Source organism: Mustela nivalis, assembly GCF_964662115.1.
Source record: "Mustela nivalis genome assembly, chromosome: 2".
Classification (NCBI taxonomy): domain Eukaryota; kingdom Metazoa; phylum Chordata; class Mammalia; order Carnivora; family Mustelidae; genus Mustela; species Mustela nivalis.
In genome coordinates this window covers 163,058,561-163,074,740 of record NC_139021.1, presented here as the reverse complement: position 1 = coordinate 163,074,740, position 16,180 = coordinate 163,058,561, and the positions used below count along the sequence as shown (strand labels likewise).

The window sequence follows — 16,180 nt, the reverse complement described above, 5'->3', positions numbered from 1 at the left end:
CTTTAGACTGAGTCTGGCTTCTACAGGTCACCACACTTCTTACCGCCATCAGCTTTCCTCTTTTAACCCACCTCTCTGGACCCTGTAGTTGTCTGAGTGGGTAAAAGTCTGACCAGATCACCTAGTGGCCTGCAGCAGCTGTGCCCACCACTTGCTACGAATTTACACTGATAGGCAGAAGCTGGCCTCCACAATTCAGAGGAAAGAGAACTCCAGGGTGTGGGGTTGGACAGGGAGAGGGGTCAAGGAAATGAGTTAGAAATGTGTGTGATCCTACTTTTAGTCCACATGCAAACCATTTTTTCTAGTACAGGGGAGCTGAGGGAGTCAAGCAGGGAGTGATAAGTTGAGCTCACACTGTTGGAACAAGGGCCCTGAATGCCAAGTACTATTATTCTCAGCTGTTCATACCACAAACTCCAGATACGACGTGGGGTTTAGGGACAAAAGCTGCCAAGCTCACCCCTACACACATTTCCACCCCCTACCTTCACAACGAGTGGAGGTAGTGTCTAGATCTCAGGAGATACAGGGCTACATACAAAGTTCTAGAAACCACCTTCCACCTTCACAAACTCCTCACCTGTAGGTTTTTCTAAAGCAGCCAGAGGCATCCCACAAAGACCCGGAAGCAGCAGCAGGGGACAAACTTCTGTGTTGAATTCTCCCAAAGTAGCTCAGGGGAAAGAACAGAAGAAAGAAAGAAGGGAATAAACCTCCTTTCAGCTTCATTAGAGCTCTTGCTTAACCAAGCTAAAAATAAAGCTAATTGCTTTTGCTATTCTAATGTGAAAAATCAGTTTTTAAAGGATCAAAATTCTCTCCCTGGCTGGAGAAATCATTGAATCAGTAATAGACTGACTGCCAATGAATTATGAATGTTGCAATCAAGCCTTCTTGGATGGCCAAAGTCTTGGTTACAAATGGGCAGTATAATTAGAACAATGCCAAAGCTGCCCAAAGCAGACCCCCTTTTGTCTTTTTTTTTTTTTTTTTTTTTTTTTAAGATGGAAGAGGTACTGCTCTTCTTCAGGTATCTGGCTTATTCCAAACAATGCCTTGTTCTCACCATTAGAGGAGACATGGAAGAGCATGGAACACCATCACTTTCCCCTCTAAAAAACCAGCCAATCTCTCCCAACGGTAATGGGGAAAGTACTTCAGTTTTCTTCCTCTCTTGCCTGGAATTCTAGAAACTAAAGGTATTCTAGGACAGCAAGCAGCGCCTTTTCAAAATCCAAGGGGGCTGGGTTATAGGCAGGGCTCAGTCCCCTACACCTTAGTAGGAGTCCCCTACACCTTAGTCCCTTACCCTTAGTGGGAATTAGGGCTTAGTCCCCTACACCATCGTCAATCTGATCCAGTCCTTGCACTTGAACAAAGAGCTGAAGAGCTCTGCAGCTCTGGGGGTGGAGGAGATGAGTATGTGTATCAGAGAGGAAATTGAGAGAGGGGTAGACCGGAAGTGACAGCAATGGGAAAAAAACTACCTCCCAGCGCCAAGCCCCAGCCCAGAAGAAGAGGTCCCCTCATCACACTTAGACAACAAGAAAAGCCAATCTAGTTTAACAGGGCCAATAACAACAACATCCCACCAAGAGAGAATCGTCTCAAAAGGGATTCCCTCACCTTGTTTTCTAAAGGATGGATCCATTCTAAACAAAAAACAAAACAAAACAAAACAAAATGCTAGGAGTTGCTGTTTTTCTCTCAAATCCTTTACCTTTGACTTGGCCTCCGAGATGGGATCTGTTCTAACCAGAAAGCCCTTGAAACAGAGCTACTTCTAAGAGCTTATCTTAGCGCAGCCTGGAAATGGCCAGTTGGGGGAAGGAGGTGAGAGCTCTCCTTCTCTCGAGCCCATCATTGAAGGTTAAGCCCGGATCTCAATCTCTTGCCACTTGCTGAGCACCACCGTATGGGCTTAATCAGTGGTTCTCAGCCCTGACTGCATATTAGATTCACCTGGGAGACTTTTTTTCCATGTTGTGGCCCAGGTCATGTCCCAGACCCATTAAATGTAGTATCTAGGAGTCGGCCTAGGCATCACTATTGGTTAAGGCTTTCTACTGATTCTAATGTGCAGTCATGGTTGAGAACTACTAGCTTAATCAAGCCCTTCCAGCACCTGTTCTCTGTCTTCCCATCCCTCCTCTCAGTTCCCAGACCCGTGCTGAGGGGCTTTTGTAGGATGAGAGATTCCAGTGGCAACAATGCCTTCATCTCTTAGAGTGGGCAACGGCTCCTGAGGCATCTGTGTATGGTCCCCACGACCGCTTCCCCACACACCCCAAATCATTCTGTTAGAAAATACCTTAAGGCACATCTTATCCAGGGTTGCAAATAGGATTCATCCTCAAGCCAACTTTGTTGGACCAGAAGTCATTCTCTGGGGCACTGTATAGAGAAAGTTTAACAGGATGTGTTGGGAAAATATACCATATTCTGGGATCAATGCCAGCCAAGAAAGCAGAAGAGAGAAATGGTGGTATTGAAACTGAGCACTTGTCAGGCCTCAAAAAATTTCTTCATCAGGCTTATAAGAAAAAGAGAGCCAGAGAAAGGAAGTGACATGGCCATTAGCCAGGTCAGTATATCAACAAGGTAGCTGGAAGCGTTTGGTCTGTGTCTAATACTGTACAACCTTGCTACTCAATGTGAGGTGCTTATAGTATTGGGATCAGTAACAGCTGGGAACTTGTTAAGAAATGTAGGATCTCAGGCTCCACACAAGACTTATTAGATCCAAATATACAGTTTAACAAGTTCCCCAGGTGATTCTACTTGACAATGACTTTTGGAAAAGTCCTATTGGAGAGAAGATGGGACAGAAGATGGAAATCACAGCAGGGTCTACCATGGTCCAGATCAGAAATACAAGGAAAACTCAAGAACAATGTCAAGTCGTGTAAAAGGATAGAAATGCTGTCTGGTCCCAGAAAGGAGGGAGATCCATGTAAATACAAGAGCCCAAAAGCTTTGGAGAGAAGGAAGCCTTTGGGTTGGGTGATAAAGGATGTATGGAGAGGAAATATTTAGAAAGGGTCCCTGCCACTGTCTAGCAGCATTCATCCTCTCACCTCTGGGAGCCCTCTGCCACCTCTGCTGCCTTAAGCTCTGGATGTAGACCCTTTGTTTCTGGTGGGTATCTTCTCTCCCCAGTAGGCTTAGGATCTCCTTGAGGCCAGGGATGGTCTCCTCTCCCTGCCCTGTCTCCTGTACATATCCACCAGGGACCAGGCCAGAATGACCACTCCAAACAGTTTTGAATGAATAAATCAGTGACCAAATGAACAAGGAAGGACTAAAGCCAGACCTGGAAAACACAGAGTCCAGCTCCCTTCCGCCCCTCTTCATCACCCCCACCCCAGGCTGACCCAGTGAAATTCAGGCTTGGGCTCACAAATAATAGGACACGACTTTAAAAAAGAAAACTTAACCTATTATCTCAAAATTCACCCAAGTCTTAATGGCTGCTAACCAGTTGGGGTCCCTTTAATCTGAAGAGAACCCCAGGCTCTGTGGTCCCAACATTGACGGATGAATCCCAGGAAGAGTAGCAGAGAATAAGGCTTGAAAATTTTATAGGATGGGGTAACAGTCACTCTAGAGGGTTGGTTCTCCCCTAGTCAAGATGTTCCCTCTTAGCAGTATTCAAAGGCTCTGACCAGTCAGTCTGCAGACCCTCCCCACCTCCGGCTCATCTCACAAAACTAATGTGAGTGGAAGTACTTTGCAGAGAGTAAAGAGATGTGCTGTGCAAAGAATCATCATTGCTGTATGATGAGAAAAACCTCAAATAGAATCTTAAGGGTCATAGATATTTTTTGTACATTTATTCTTTCACAGCCTTACATTGTGAACTTTGCCAAAAAGAGAGAGAGAGAGAGAGTATGGACACTGGGGTGATACTCTGTGATTTCAGATCCTGGCTCTGGCACATTTTACTTGTGCGACCTTGAGCAAATAATTTACCTTCTCTATGCCTTGGGATCCTTGTCAATAAAAGGAAGCTCATAATAATAACCCCTATTTCACAGAGTGCTCCAGGGACAAATGAGCTAATACATATGTGAGTTCCTAGAACATACTCCATATTCAACAAATGTTAGCAATTAGTATCTGCTTTTGGCTCCTGCCCACCTTACCTTCCAGAGCCCACCCAGCGATACATATCTCATTCTGTGCCCACTCTATGAATGCTACCCTGGGTCACCCAGATCCTTCCATGCACATCCCTCAGACCTGGCACAAGGCAGCATCTCATGCTTCAAAGAAAACAGTGCCCTCTGACATTTTACTCTTTACTTCTCCCATCCTTCTTGGGGTATATTCTCAGGAAACTGGAAGGAGGGTATTTGATAATCTAATTTATATGGAGGTGTTACAGACTTATAGATGTCTATATTCTTTTTCTTTTCTTAAGATTTTATTTATTTATTCATTTTACAGAGAGAGAGAGACAAAGTGAGAGAGGGAACAGAAGCAGGGGGAGTGGGAGAGGGAGAAGCAGCCTTCCTGCTGAGCAGGGAGCCTGATGCAGAGCTCAATCCTAGGACCCTGGGATCATGGCCTGAGTCAAACAGCAGATGCTTAATGACTGAGCGACCGTGGCGCCCCGTCTCTATATTCTTTTAAAGGCACAGAACTTTGCTCTTTAAAAAGGAACCTAAAGATAGCAATGTCTCTACAAAAAGGGACTATTAGCACTGGAATTCCCAGCACAGTCCCAGATCAGGCAGTTCGGTGTTTTTAAAATAAATGAAGGGAGAAACCTGAATGCCCAACTTGGGGACAACCCTGCTCTTGCAGTATCAGAGGACCAGGAGGTTCCAGAAGGAATTTCAAGGCAGATATATGATTCGGTTAACTCCCTATTCCTGAACTTAGAGTTTCCCTTTGGGTAACAGCATAAAGGAGCATCTCTGTCTCAGTCATCCCACCAACAAGTAGTCCTCCTACAATTAGAACTACCACCTCTACCACTAAGGGTAAAGTCCCCATCGGCATAGTGAGTTCCATGAGCTGACCCTCCTTGAGAAATCTTCAGGCATAAACCAGCCAAAATCTCCACCATTTTCTCACCTCTATCCAAGGAAAACATGTTCCCTCCGTGTGCAGGGAAACATGGTACTAACAGCAGGAAGGCTTAACAGCATTAGCCCTGCCTTCTCTAGGGCAGACCACATGTGTAGGGGAAAGCCTTGGGGGAAAGAAAGTGATAGAGGGATGGCTGGGGCAATGGGAGGCTTCCTCTAAACAGCATCTCGGACCCCACTCAAGGGTGGTTCAGGGGTCCAGTAAGAAGAGGTAAAATTTTATTTCCTATCTCTCCCTACTCATTTGGCTACCTAGAGTTCTGACATTTTCTCCCTGCCCTCATTATGTCCTATAACTAGACACACATGCGCCATACACAACCCAGACAACCACAGAAGACACCACAAATACACCAGACACAGCAGAAGCAGCTCTGGCCCCTGAGTGCTATGGACGCCATCTTTGTGGTGAAAACGCATGAGCAGGAAAGGACCTGGTGACCCAACTCTCTTTTTTTACAAAGTGAAAAGAGTCTGAGTCTTAGTAAGAAGACTTCTCTTTGCCCTAGATCACAGTGAGCTTGCAGCTGAGTTAGGACCAGACCCCAAATCTCTCCTGCCGAGAACTCTTCTACTGGGGGACCTCACACAGGTCATTTCTGGTGGCGACTGACAACAGGTACTGGAAGGATCAGTGAGCCTGCACATTAATGGGTCTTCTCCCCCCATCTTGACTTTACCCTGAGCCTCTGGAGCCATGAAACGTTGGTTATGCATGCATTCCCCATCTGTCTGGATACCATTACTAATGTACTTCCTGCTATAATGCAGGCTTTGTCCCCTCCTCTAACAACGGGCAGGTTATCATGGCTACAACTTTTCCCCAGAAACAAAAGCTTATTTGCCATTGGGAGATGATCCTGGTTGAAGAGCCTCTATTCCAGTATCAATACCATCTGAAACCTCCAGCCACAACAGAGCTAGCAGTTCTTAGGGAAGAGCCTCAGTATAGTCACACCTAACTTCAGAAAAGAAGAGATGGCATATAGAGGAGGAGACAGATCTCTAGGCCATCAGCCTATCTGCAAATAGCACCCAGAAGCCTCTCTCTCTCCCCATGCTTACAGACTCACTCCCTCTTCACAGTCTACAGAAATGCAAGGCTGTTCGAGGGAAAGAATCAGTGATGTTGAAAGAAAAACAATAGATTCTTATCTCAAAATATTGTCTCATTCATATCCTCTATTAGTACCAGCTACATTCTTGGTGAATGTGTCACTTCTGTGTGCTGCTCACTTTCCTTTCTACAGAACAGGAGAGGCTTGCACTTAGGAGGGAGATGAGGATGGAGAGGGTAAGAGCCAAGAGAGTGAGCCAGAAGGAACGGCTGCTGTCCAATTTGTAAATGCTACCGAAGAAACAAAAGGAGGCATCTTCCCCAGACTAGAGGAACATGAGGTGCATGAGCAGGCTGGACTCTCACCAGGGAGCTGGCTGTGGAAGAGACTAGATGACGTGAAGTCTGAGGGTCATGAGGAAGGGTGTAGCTTAAAATCAGAAAGACCTCAGTCTGCGATCCAATTCCTCCCCCTCACTTGCTGTGTTTCTTAGACAAGAGTCCTAAATTGTACAGTACTCAGTCTCCCCACTTAAAATAAGATCATAATATTTGCCTCATGGGAATATTATTAAGCTTCAATGAGCCACCGAGTGTCAAGTACCTGGAACACAATAGACATTCAGTAAATGGAAGCCAAATGTTTAATGACTTTTCAGTTTTCCTTTAAGGGTTTTTAATCTCCGAAACTGAGAGTCAGCGTGTTTTGCTGCAGTGACTTTCAAATCTTTTTAGGGAGCAAAATATTTTCCTCAAAATAAATCACATAGATAAAAACCAGTCCCATCGTCCCCTTCTCTCCTGAAGGGTCTCCCAAGTGCCTCCAAACTCTTAGGGATCTGTTGGTGCAGGATGAATCAGAAGATGTGAGTTCTAACGTCTGTCATGCTCCTACTTCCCAGGAAGAACCAGGCCCAACTACTCTACACCCTGAGTCTCCGCTGACTCACGGTTAGCTTGAAGAGCTTGGGGTGTGTGACCACAAATGATGCACTGACTTCTATAACTCAAGGAAAACTCTGGTTACTGGCTCTGATTATTTGTTTTCCTGTCTCTTTTCTATGTCTACCCCAACTGATCATGCTGCATGACTATTAGTTGGCATAATCCTAGAGGTCCACAAGGTCGCTAGACCCCCACCACCAAGCTGCAGTTGCTCCTAATACAGGAAGACATATCATCATATGCTATCTTGGTCCACATCAGGGTACTTGTATGCAGCAGAATGGAACATGCTACAAATCAGTCATTTCCAAGCATCCTGGGAATGAAGCCATGGCTTTGGTCGGAGGGTGAAAGTAGCAGAAAGTGACCTATCAACCTTAGTGCAAAGACCCTGAAGTATCTTCCAAAATGGGAAGTCAGGAGCTGGAGTTTCATGGGATCTTAAAGACCACATCATTTATCTTTAAAAGTAAATATCCTTAACCTCAGGACTACCTTTTATGAAAGAAGATGAACACTTACCAACTGCCTAAAGGCTATAATTTGTGTCCAGAGAATGTATTAATAGGGAACAAGTTGTCTAACACTGAGCAAATGGCAGGAACTTGAGCAGGAAGCACAAGAAGGCAAATTCTTGAGCAGAGGGCAGACAGGGAAGGAGGTCACAGAAGGGCCTGGCCCAGGACTTAAGGAGCTCAAGGAGTCAAGTGTAGGTCTGGGCAAGATGAATACTGAAATAAAAGCAAAAGATCTTGTCATTCCAGCAAAGCCCGTCAAGATCTGCAGGCAAGGCAGAATAAGGCTTAATGAGAGGTTGAAAATCAAGCTGTAATTGTGAACATATAGCTAAGGCACGGTGTAGAAAGAGTCTGAACTCTTCCAGGGCCTACCATTAGCATACACAAAATTCTGTTTTCTCTATCTCCCAGAAACGATAGCAGAATCGAGTGAAAACACATTTTAGAGTCCTTTGAAGACAATTAAATGTCTAACAAACATAAGATGCTACTCATTAAGGTATTAGATTCAATCAGGGCTTGAGATCACCATCAAGGACAGCTGGCAGCTGAGCTAACTGCTTTCTGGGTCTTTCTTCAGCTGGTGGGGTCTTCCAGGATTGGCCTTACCCCTGAAATGAATCTTGAGATTTAAAGAATTTGTCAGAATAGGTCCAAATTGCCTAAAATACACACGAGACATACATGCGGTGTGGCACCCAGGCCACATACGTGTATTGCATGTAAGATGTGTTTTCCCAGGAAATGACTGGTTCTGCTGGGAAGCTTGCCTAATGGATTGCATGGAGGTAATTCCTCAGTATCCCTTTGGAGTTGAGGCAGGAACCTTGAAACATACCAGCAGATGATCTAGAGTAGAGGTTGGCAACGTTCTTCCATAAGTAAATATTTTAGACTCTGCAGGCTCAGTGCTGTCGTTATAACATAAAATCATCCATAGTCAATCTGTAAATAAGTGAGCATGGCTGTATTCCAATAACATTTATTTACAAAAACAGACAGTAGAATGGATTTGTCCCATGGGCTGTTGTTTACTGACCCCTGATCTGACCGCAGGTCAGTTGCAAATCATTTTAGGTAGGACCAGACAAAGTTTCACTATTATACACCCAATACACGACCCCATTTGGTTGTATATAAGAACCTTTCATTTGGTTTGGTTCAACCTTTCATTATCCTGAACCTCCACTCTGGCCTTTATGCCAGATATCCATTTGGGACAGCTCAGGTAGTCCAAGCCGATGAGTGGAGAATACAGAAAAGACCAAGAGAAGGCAAAAAAAAAAAAAAAAAAAAAAAAAAAAAATTATTTTAATGATTCCGAAACATATATGGAAAAGAGAACCATGGACATGTAGTGTCTTAGAGTTGGCTTTGCAAGAGGCCTAGGGCTTCACCCAGTAGAAGTATTTCCAATAATCATGAACAAGAGTAGACCACTGAGAACCAAATGAGGCAGCAAACCATGACTGCCTTGGAAGCAGCGTGAGTCCAGTACAAGAAGGCCTGGCCCCAGTGGGCATTCACTTCATGCTCGGACCAGCACTGGGAGACCCACCTATGTTACTGTTCTTATTACTCCCCACCTCTCCCTCCAGCAGAATATTACTCTAAAACATGAAAGATCCAAAGAGCAGAGAAATGGAGTCTTTGCCTGAGGACATGAAGCCAATGAGTAGGGAAATCGAGATGAAAATAGAGAAGAGCTGAGTGCCAGAGCTTGGGCTCCCCACGCCAGCTCCCCGACTGCCATCGTATTCTAAAACTTGAGTCACTTCGCAGGGCTGGGGCTTTGTTCCTGCGAGAGTCGAATCCAGAGAGCGGCCCCTCTCCTCCGGACAATCTCCATTTCGACTGGGACCACTCTAACTAGTCTCCAACTCTCTCTAGAATCTTCTGCTTGCAGCTACCCAAATTGAGAACCGCTAGGAACCATTTCCCACCCTGAAGACGCTCTCTCTTCCTTCCACGCAAGCGGCCCCATGACCTTCACACAGGGCCCTGGAGGAGGCTCGGCTCGGTCAGGTGCAAACTCTGGGGTGAGTGAGCCTGGACCGGACGAGGCTGTCTGAGGGGCTCCCAGAGTGATTCCCCAGCCCGTTCCTTGCTCACAGGGGGCCTGGATGGCAGCTGCAAATTGCCTAAGAAATCCATCCTTCAGTGCTGCCAAGTGCAGGGGGGGAAGGCAGTGTTTTGAAGTAAAGCTATAATATGTCTGCAATAAAAGTTTACCGACTTTTATATAGGTTCCCAATAATGAGGGGAGATATTTCAGCAGCTCGGAGCGTGCCGTGAGAGGAAAAGCAATTCCTGGTGCCACCTCTTTAAGGCGAGAGTCTGCCTCCCCCGCATGGTTCATAACTGGGAGTTTTTCCCATTTAAAGGGGATTGCATCAAGTTCCGTTTCTCTTTCATTCCTCATCAGAGCTTGTAATGAGTCCTCAGGCTTCTGAATGAAGAGTCATAAAGTGCAACTTTGCGCTGGAGATGGGTGGTGAATTTTTATGCCCACAAACCTTGGAAGAGTCAAGAGTTACAGCAACAGAGAGGTAAGGAGGTGAGGAATTCTGGAGTGTTCCAGGAGTTCAGAGATGGGGGACGGGGCGTGGAGAGAAAGTGGGTGTCCCCAGGGCAGAGACCTTGAGAAATACACTGGGGCTGGGTCAAAGTGCTCTACCCGTCGATAAGGACTCTAAGAGGCAGGGTTTCCGTGAGCTGGTCAGAAACCTAAAGGAAGTGTAGACAAGAGAGTGCTCAGGAAGAGGGTGCAAATGGTGGCTTAGAAGCAGAGGGAATTGCCCTCCAGGATGCTGTGAGGGGGCAGCAGAGGGGTGAAGGCCAAGGCAAGGGGACGGCCAGAGGGAGGCCAGGCCAAAGACAGGTGTACCCACTATGTGGCCAGGAGGGAGCATGGTCGCCGCTCTCCACACCACCCAGACGGCGAAGGCTCTTTCTGCTACACGGGGACCTGATGGCAGCTGTGCTAAGATGCCCATGGGATGAGCCACAGCCCAGTGGGGCCAGTGGTATTCTCTGGTTAATGGGCCTCATGTCAAACCTCATTAACAGGAACATGCCCGATTTCAGATCTGTGACCATTTGGACAGAGACGAGACTCGAGTTGACATATGAGCTTTCAATGAAAACAGAGTTTTTACACGAATCGAGAATGTGAAAAGGGCGATGGGCAAGAGGGATAATTAATCTACTTGGAAAAAACCACTGATTTCAGGAACTTGGACCGATATTAGCTCTTCTCTCTTTGCATCCAAACAACGTCACTAACAAATGTTTGCTGCTCAGCTCAGCACAGACCCAGCAGACCCTCCGTCTCCTAATGCGTTGTTGGTGGCTAATCCCTGCTGTTACACTTGCTTAAAATAGCAATGGCGACTCTCCCTCCTTCCGAGGTCCAGCCCAATCACCCTCCTTTCTCCCTGCATGGGGCCTTCCAGGACCTCTCAGCCCACGCAACTTCCCCTAAAGCAGCCTCAGCTTGGGCCACTGTGTGCCATGCACAGGCTCCTTTGAACTGAGAGTTCCATCCCACACCTACCCTTAGAGCCTGGACTAGACTAGGAGTACACAAAGACTAAAAACGAGTGGTATTTATGGCGATTTGACCCATTAGGTCACCAAGAACTCTATGTTGGCTAATTGAAAGAGAAGTGCAATTTTCTAGCAAATCTTTATATATGGGTATTATGAAATATTAGGAAGCAATTTAAAAAGATGAGTTGGGGCTATATATATCGATTTATCTGGAAAGATACCCATTTTAGTTTTAATGGGAAAAAATTGATTGTGGGATTATGTACACTGTGTGACCCCATGTTTGAAGAAAAATACTGGCCGGGGTATTTTGTTAACATTTAAATGTGTGTGAGTGCAGAGAAGAGGATAGACACCAAACCATTCACGTTTGTTTTCTGGGTCAGGGGGCGATGGAGGAAGGAGTCAGCCTTTCCCTTTGCAGGGCTCTGTGCTGCTTAGTGTGTTGAAATGAGCATTCATTACTTTCTGCTCTGCAGGGGAGTCTGTAAGCAGTACAAACAGTACGAAGCCCAGCTACGTCAGACTTTGCACTAACCCACAGAACATTGCCTCTTTCCTGTGAGGCTGATGGCCAAGGCCGCGGTACGGAGGCGCCGGGCAGATCACGCACTCCCCCTACCATCTCATGCAACATCCACACACGGTCTCCCCAGGCTGCTTTATGAGAGGTCTTCTTCTGAACTCCATGGCCCCCTGCACTGCTACCTTTGAGCTTCCATCCCAACCCTCGCTTCTCCCTGGGGGCACCATGAGCAGATCTGGTTCTTGAATCCCAAGAGCCCTGTATGAAATGGGAGATGGCACTCGAGAGCTGTTTTTCTTCCCAGGAGTGCTCTCCCTCCCCTCCAGTTTGCTCAGGGCCCCCCAGAGGCGGCCATCCATGCATTGGATGGGTTGGGCTCAGCCAACAGGAGACCCGAGAGCAAGAGGACAGAGCAGCCCAGCCGGGCTTGACAACAGCTGTATTACTCTACTGAAAACGCCAACTCCTTTTGCAGCTGTTACTTGCCCTCGGTGTGGTTTGGGCCTCGTGTTGGGTGGGGGACAGGTGTGCAAATTGTTTCTCACTGTTCTTAATCCCAAGGGGCTTTCTATCCCTTGCTGGTTCCTTTAACCTGAGCCATGGCCAGCCGTCCCTTCACTGTCCTCTCCTCCATCCCCCTCTTGTAGATGTGCCATCTGCTTCCTGCCTGGACTCTGAGAAGCTCCCCAGCTCTCTGCCACCAGCAAAGGGCTGTGGGGACTCCAACACAGAGCAAGGGCTTTCTGCAAACCTGGTCGCTGCTGTGAGAAACTTCTCCACACCAGAGACACACACCCACCTTGGAAACTCTTCTCTCCAGCAGACTGTCCTGAACCTGGGGGGGTGGGGGGGTGGCGGGGTGGCGGTTCCGAACCATGATGCCTCTCATTTATCTCATCCACCAGCCATGGAGAAATGGTAAATAAGCCCAGTTTACTTCCTGGCAGTCCATCTGAACAAAAGAACAGGCAAGCTTTAGAGATGGAAATCTCCATGCCCCCTCACAGGCTAGAAACAGGGGTGCTGTGAAGCCGGCCGCTGCAGCCAAATTGCTCCCAGAGCAAAGTTCTGCTCCCGTGCCTCTCACCCAGCAGGTGTCAATCAGGCCGGGAACAGGGAGAGAACAGATGCAAACAAGCCAACTAAAAATACACCCGTTGCAGACTTCGTTAAATGTGCGGGAACATTCTCAGTCCCTGGGGCAATGATGGGACCTCAGGATCTCAGGAGGCAGAAGAGGAACAGCAGCTCGAGTAAAACCAGTGTAAGAACAATAGCAGTAATGACGAAAATATACACCCAATACAAAAAGTAACCCCAAACCGTTCACGTTCAAATCCTATGGGATACTAACACCTAGTTACTAATCAAGATGAGCCAGAGTGAGCTATGGCCTCTGAATCAGCTTCCTTCCACCGTCCAGAGCCCATCTCGCATCTCATGTGTGCTACTAATCCCATGCTCTCCAGGAGACGTGAGAGGGGGCCCATGCCCCCTCTTCTTCTAGAAGAAGCAGGAGGCTCCAACCAAGTGAGAGCTGAAGGCCAGACTCAGAGAGTGATACAGAACCAAACAACCCCTCCACCAGCACCCAATGTTCTCCTGGGAGCAAGAAAACAAAGGATGTCCTAGACCAGGCTCAGAACAACCAGGAGAATAAAGGACAGCTTTTCACAACCATGAAGGCCAACGTGTTACCTTTATTTTAATGAGAACAACTAGTTGCCTGCCTCCATATTAAACTGGCTGAGACAGGACTGACTGGCTTATCAAACTGAAAATTCTGGGGGTATTTCAGGCATAGCTGGATCTAGGTACTCGATGGACGTCACCAGGAAGCTCCAGCTCTCTGCCTTTCAGATCTGCTTTCCTTGTGGAACTTGATTGTCATGGTTCATGGGCAGCCCCCAGAAGCTTCAGGCTGGTACCTGTTACTAAACAACTCCAGAGGAAAGTACGAGCTGTTTTCCCAAGAGTGCCCTCACCAGTGTTAGATTTGAGTTTCAGTGGTGTGACGTGTGTCGCCCACCCATCTGTATGTCACCAATCTCTGTGACAAGGACAGTAGAATGTTCCGATTGGCCAGGTCTGTCATGTGCTCACCCCTGAGTCTTGGAAGTAGAAGAGTCTGGCATACAGTAGGCACTTCAAAAAAGGAACATGGAATGTATGAATGAGTGAGTGGCCCAGAGATGTGAAAGTTCACAGTGCATTGGTAATCAGTGACTTGCCTACTGTGGGTCAAAGAATGCGATGGGAAAGCCAAGAACGGACAGACAACATGTGAGGTGGTGGCCACAGGAAACTCGCCAACTGGTCTACACGCTATGGACACATGGAGAAGGCTGGATGCCTTCTGGAGCTTACAAACTAGTAGAAGTCTTGTTACAACCATCCACATGTTATGACACGAGGGAGATGTTCCTGCAGGAACAGAGGATGCCTTCCCACCTAGGGAGGAGCAGGGCGTCAGAAGTCTCTAACAAGAAGACTATGTGTTCCACGTGGCATTGGTGAGTGGGAAGAGTTTGGACGGTGAAAACAAGCACAAGCCTTTTAGTCAGGAAGACTACACTACGGGTGAGGGTGGGGTGGGTGTGTCCTGCGAGGACAGGCCTGTGAAGCAGGACCCTAAATGGGCTCAGGAGGCCCCTGGGGAGGTGGGGGAAGGTTCAGGCTTGTGGGTCAAGGATTTAGAGCTTTGTTCTGTTGGCCCTGGGGCACTGCTGTTACTTATTATTATTATTATTATTATTAATTTCTTTTCAGCATAACAGAATTCATTATTTTTGCACCACACCTAGTGCTCCATGCAATCCGTGCCCTCCATAATACCCACCACCTGGCTCCCCCAACCTCCCACGCCCCCGCCCCTTCAAAACCCTCAGATTGTTTTTCAGAATCCATAGTCTCTCATGGTTCATCTCCCCTTCCAATTTCCCTCAACTCCCTTCTCCTGTTACTTCTTGAGCCAGGTCCTCTCACTCACTACCCTGAAAACAGCATCTGCCTTTCCTTGGGGCGTAGCAACTCGAATTCACAGTTTTAGGAAATCGGCAGGATCTCTCCTCCCTGGCTGCTGCTGGGGGAGCCATGCGTGATTCGTGATTCCTCTCGGAGGGGCAGACTCTTCAGGCTGCAAATCGCCCTCCCTCTGACTTTCACCACTTCCAGCGACAACGGCATAGCTCATCTTAAAGAGCCAGGTTTCGCGGCATGCGTGATAAACTCAGCTTTAAACTGACTATTGAAATCTACAAGCTGTTAATCCGGTGGCTGCCAGCGAAGCCCCATTCTCTTCACTGTTTAATCTTCACTTACAATGACAGAATTCATATGTTCTCTCTGTTGCTCTCGGCAGCCCCCACCGAGCCTCCTTCCCCAGACCTCTCCCGCAGGCGCTCGCACAGCGGATATGTTCACAATCTCCTCTTTCCCTCTGCCCCCCACCTAGAGCTCTCTCTAATTGATGCATGCTAGAAACTCTTGGTCAAAGCAAGGAAATCATTTGGCAGGGGTAAATTCTGTGTGTGTGGAGGGAAAGGATGGTTACTCAAGGATCCTTACAGGGATTTGCCCACTCTGCCAGCGATTGGTCCAGGAGGTTCCAGGGATGGCTCAATGTGATGAGTGACCTTTGCTGGCTGGCTGGGTGGGGCCCCTGAGCAATGGAGAACCTTGTCAGGGACTTCCTGGGGGCAACCTAGGAGCATCACTGAGGTCAGTGTTGCCCCCTCCCCCAGTGAGCAGCTTTACCTGGGACTCACAGAGCCCTCATACACTGAGTGAGAGCCTCCTCCCCGCCCCTCACACCACAGCAACCATAGGCACAGACCGGGTCCTTATTGTCCTCACAGTCTTTCTATCTGTCCCCTACTCATGGCCCATGATGAGGCTTCAGTGGTACCCAAGATCCTACCCATGCTGGACCTTCTTCTTCAGGCTTCCTGTCCCTCCTTCTCATAGAGACTTACTTTCAGCCACACTGAACTGCCCTGTTTCCCCAGATGCCCCCTGCCCTTCCTCATCCCTAGGTCTTTGCACTCCCTGACTCCTCCCCCAACCATCCCTCACCGAGAAGCACCAGCTCCCCAGCTTCTCCCTAACTTGCAAACTCCAACATCACTCTCCCACAAAGCCTCCCCAGGTTCCCAAGCTCATGTGGGAGCCCTTCCTCTGAACTCCTGCGGCACTGTTGGTGCATTTGTGGACACCCCTCCTCCCGTTTTCTGCCTTGTATTCCAATAGCATGGCATGGAGTTTAGAATAAAAGTATGCTGTGTGGCCCTGAGAAAATGACTCAACCTCTCTGTGCCTGAATTTTCTAATCTATAGGAATAGTATTCCTACCTCAGAGGGGTGCTGAAAAAAATGAATGGGCCAGTATCTTAAAGTATATATGACGATATCTGGCATAGAGTGACTGCTTAAAAACCAGCAGGTGTGTTATCAATGTTGGGGGAGGTGTTACTATAAATATTCT

At 47.5% G+C, this 16,180-nt stretch overlaps 1 protein-coding gene across 1 annotated transcript in view; it reads right to left on the bottom strand.

The window, feature by feature from the left end:
* LOC309860404 (uncharacterized protein) overlaps positions 1 to 16,180 on the bottom strand; it is a 116,023-nt gene that overhangs the window by 52,146 nt on the left and 47,697 nt on the right. Inside the window, exons 7-8 of the transcript XR_014309341.1 lie at positions 12,497 to 12,649; positions 8,454 to 8,564 (exon numbers count right to left, since the gene is read on the bottom strand). The gene's annotated coding sequence lies outside the window, so the exon portion shown is untranslated. The remainder of the gene's footprint in view (positions 1 to 8,453; positions 8,565 to 12,496; positions 12,650 to 16,180) is intronic.